The 4525-nt window shown below is 37.5% G+C and overlaps 1 pseudogene; it reads right to left on the bottom strand.

The window, feature by feature from the left end:
• Positions 1–527: 527 nt before the first annotated feature.
• Positions 528–1265, bottom strand: LOC140524187 (large ribosomal subunit protein uL30-like; annotated as a pseudogene).
• Positions 1266–4525: the final 3260 nt, after the last annotated feature.

The raw sequence follows: 4525 nt of genomic DNA on the forward strand, positions 1-4525 counted from the left end.
TCACCTTTTCAGAAATTCAGAGTCTGGGAGAGTTTCTTAGAACACTAGAAGTTAAGTGACCTCCCCAGGGTTGCACAGGCATTATGGGCAGGACTTGAACTCAGGTCCTCCTAGGTGCAAGGTTAATTTTTTCAAAATAATATTTCATTTTATCCAACTACATGTAAAGACAATTTTCAATATTCATCTTTTGAAAGACTATCAATTCCACATTTTTCACTCTCTCTTCCCTCCCTAAGATGGCAAGGTTATACATGTGCAATCATGTAAAACATATTTCCAAATTAGTCATGCTGTGAAAGAAGAAACAGAACAAAAGAAAAAAAACATAAAAGAAGTGAAAATCTTAAGTTTTGATCCGTATGGATAACATTTTCTTTCATGAGTCTTGTGAAATTGTCTTGGATCATTGCATTGCTGAGAAGAACTAAGTCAGTCACAGCTGATCATCGCACAATGCTACTGAGTGTTTTTTGTTACAGCCATTTTTTATTAACGGACCATTTAAGAAATCATGGTAGAGAGTTTTAGTTCATTCTTCTTATAAGCCTTTTACTGGCTGGTATTCCCTGTTACTAGCATCTCTACCTTCCAAAAAATGTGTAGTCTTTTTCTTCATTCCACCTCATGGAGAAGATAATTTGAAAGGGCACAGGAAGGTGTTGGCAGCTTTGAAGTGCTTGCTAACAGTATATATCATGGATTAAGTGTTTCATGCAAATAACTCCATATTTACCAGGAGATTTTGCAATAAGGGCTTTATCCATCAGGGCAATTCTATGTTTCTTCATCTTGCCATAACCATGTTTGTAAATCAAGTCATTCATAGACTTCAAGTTTGGGTAACCCCATGCAATATATGGTTCCACAATGCTCAGTATGTTAATGGAAGCCCTGTTAAGCTTAACAAAAGTGCCATTGAAGATTTGACAAAGACCAAGAAGATGCAATACTTTTTGAACCTTTGGGCTAACACCATTGATACCTCTGATTCTGATCAAAAATGCTAACTTGGATTCAGCAGGTACGTAGTAGTTGCTAGCTTTTCATGCCATTCTAGCCAGCTGGATTTCACTTCTGTACATCTTATACTCCTAATGGTGGGGCTTAGTTTTTTCATAGATAACTTTTCTCCATATTTTACAGAGCTTTTTTATAGCCATCTTCTTCAAGCATTTGGCCTTCAGTATTACAAAAGCCTTTTGCTTTTTCAGAAGGGATTATGGAATGGATGGTAGATTCTTCTTTCCTTCCATGCCTGCCATCATTCCAGCTGGAAAAAGAGTTAAAATGACTATGTACAATGTTTTCTTGGTTCTTCTCATTTCATTCAGCATCAGTTCATAAAAGTCTTTTCAGGTTTTTCTGAAATCTCCAAGGCTAACTTTCTATTCTCTATACCAGAGATATCAAGATTTTAGCCTCTGAACTGACAATACTCTCAAGTGATACCTGAACTAGATTAAAATGTAATTGGAAAATATTTAGCAAAATAAATAAAAACATAATAAAAGGTAGATGCCATTACATTTTAAAGCTGTCAATATGGCAACCTGCAGCAATCCTTATGGATGGTTTAGTAGACCTAGTTTCAATTTGAGCTTGATACTTCTTTTCTCTGTCATGCTAGGATATAATGTGGTAGAGAGATAGGTTAGCACAATGTCCTTTAAAAGTTCCTACCAGGGCAGCTAGATGGTACAGTAGATAGAGCAGTGGCCCTACAGTCAGGAGGAGCTGAGTGCCAATCTCGTCTCAGACACTTACTAGTTGTGTGACCCTGGGCAAGTCACTTACCTCTGTTTGTTTCAGTTCCTCATCTGTAAAATGAACTGGAGAGGTAAACGGCAAATCAGTCCATTATCTTTGCCAAGAAAATCCCAAATGGGGCCATGAAGAGTCATATATGACTGAAAAACACCACAACAATAACAATGGAAGTAGGAAAACATTAGGTCTACAGCATGCATATGTGTATGTATGTGTGCGTGTATGTGTTTGTATAGGTGTGTAAATTCCAGTGGAGCAGAGGAGAAATAAGAAATAGAAAAAGAAATAGAAAAGTGAGGCTCTGATAATAAACTTCTCTTAATTTGTATTTATGACTAGGGCCAGGTCAGTCCCAATATACTTTGATCCTCTTCATGTATTCATTCAGTATCTTGGGATCCTCTCATTCTTTTAACTAGGAATTGAGGATATAAGAAAGTAATGATATTTAGAGTATAATAGTGGTACTGACATTCATATAGAGATTCATGATTTGAAAAGCAATTTACATGTTTTATATCATCACACAAGAATCTTGTAAAGGAAGTAATACAGGTATTTTTATCCCCATTTTTCAGATGAGAAACCTAAGTTTGAGATTAATTAGGTGGCTCAAAATAGGTCACTGAATAACTATTTCAAGTGGAATTTGAACCCAGGAAGACCCAGATGATCTGGTTAAAATTCAGTCACAAGGCCACGGCCATGTGATGTTTTCCTTGCTAGAAAGGAGGACCACTGGGAATTTGACAGAGTTTAAAATAGACTGTCTTTTTAGAATTCATTTTGCCTGGGGAGATGAATGGATGGTTTAGCAGAATAGAAAAAATTGTGGTCTGTCTCCTTCTGCTCTTCTCACTGTGTTCTGCCCTTTGTCACTGTATCACATCACCATATCTCCCACTCTCTCACATGCTTCATTTCTCACTCCCCCAAGCTATTTCCTGCTTGTTGCTTCCCCTGCCTGCTCTGATTTCATGTAATAAACATGATTTTTGAGATCCTTCATTCATTTCTGTTTGTTCCTGTGTATATTGACCTGAATGCATCATGTTGGAGACTAATTTTACACAAACTATCATCTCCAGTGGGTAAAACAAACAAACTGAAAAGAAATGGGTCTTGTCATTTTAGTTCCTACAAATCTTCTTTGCTATATCTATTTTGTCTCATCTTGCTTCCAGGTAATGGGTCCAAGCTGACAGAAAGGTCCTGCCATATAACTAAGGGTAAGGAATTCCTTCCTTTCTCCCTATTCATCAACAAGCACTGGTGCTCTGACAATTGGTTGCTGTCATAGTTGTTTGTCCTTCATTCTTGAAGAGAACATGACCTCAGACAGGTGATGCCATGGCATGTAAGTGAATTGGATTTAAGTGAGGGAGGGCTGTGCAAAGTCACCAGTCTCATTTTCTCCTCCAGAGTCATCTGGATCAGGACAATTGGAGATGGCCCAGGAATTGCTAGAGGACTTAGAGGTTAACTGACTAACCAGTGTTACCCAGCCACTATGTGTCAGAGGAGGGTCTTGAATCCAGGTCTTCCTGGGTTAGAAGTCAATGCTCTATCCTCTGTACTATACTGAAGTGTGATATGGCAGAGGGGTAGATTAGTTTCAATGTCATGAAAAACTTCCTATCAATTTGAACTTTCCAAAAGTGGAATGAGCTGCCCCATGGTGTCATGGTTTCCCTCTCCCTAGAGCTCTTTCTATAGAATCTTGAGGTCCATTTGTTAGGTACATTGTAGAGGAGATTGCTATTCAGATGTGGACTGAAAGTGCCTTCCAATTTTGAGATTTGGTGAGATTTTCCCTCTCTAATTTGTGACTTTCTTCTAGTATTAATAGTCTTAGTATGTGCCAAGCACCATGTTAGGAGCTAGGGTTACTTCCTATCCTTTCATAACAGCATCAATATCACCTACATTTCTGAGATCTTCCTTGTTCTTGGTCAATACTACCTCTCACTAGAATCCCTGCTATCTTCAGTACTGGGTTGATAACTATTAACCTTTCATCACCTACTATATGCAGAAAAACACATCATCTTAAGCCTCCTTCCTTTACTTCTTATCTCTGTTGCTCAGAATCCAGTTTTCATTGCTTCAGCTCCTATTTCAGCTTGGTTATTTGACTTGTAAATTCCTCCATTTTCAGTTTAATTCAACTCAGTATTAATTAAGTACCTACTCTATGTTGGGCTCTAGGGATATAAAGACCAAAACAAGTAGTCTCTGTGCTCTGGGACCTTACATTCTGCAATGGGAAACAACACATACACAAATAAAACGACACAAAATATATACAAAGTAATGGGGAACACAGAAAACTGGTTTATGTATTATAGGAATGCTTGTCCTGAAACTTGATGGAAGTTAGGGATCACAAGAGGCAGAGATGAGGAAACAGATCATTACAGGCATGATAAACAGCTTGTGCTAAAACATAGAGGTGAAGAAGGACAGGTTAGATGGAGGGTGATGATTTGACTATTATGTATAGAGGAAATATTTTTTCCTTAATCGTATTTGATTTGTTCCCAATTACATGTAGATAGTTTTCAACATTTGTTTTTGTAAAATTTTGAGTTCCATTTTCCCCCTTCTTCTCTCTACTCTCCTTTCCCCAAGACAGCAAGCAATCTGATACAGGTAATACATATGCAATCATGTTAAACATATTTTCATATTAGTCATGTTATGAAAGAAGATTCAGAACAAAAGTGGAAAACCATGAGAAAGAAAAAAAGTGAAG

This window comes from Notamacropus eugenii, chromosome 2 (assembly GCF_028372415.1).
Source record: "Notamacropus eugenii isolate mMacEug1 chromosome 2, mMacEug1.pri_v2, whole genome shotgun sequence".
In the NCBI taxonomy this organism is placed as follows: domain Eukaryota; kingdom Metazoa; phylum Chordata; class Mammalia; order Diprotodontia; family Macropodidae; genus Notamacropus; species Notamacropus eugenii.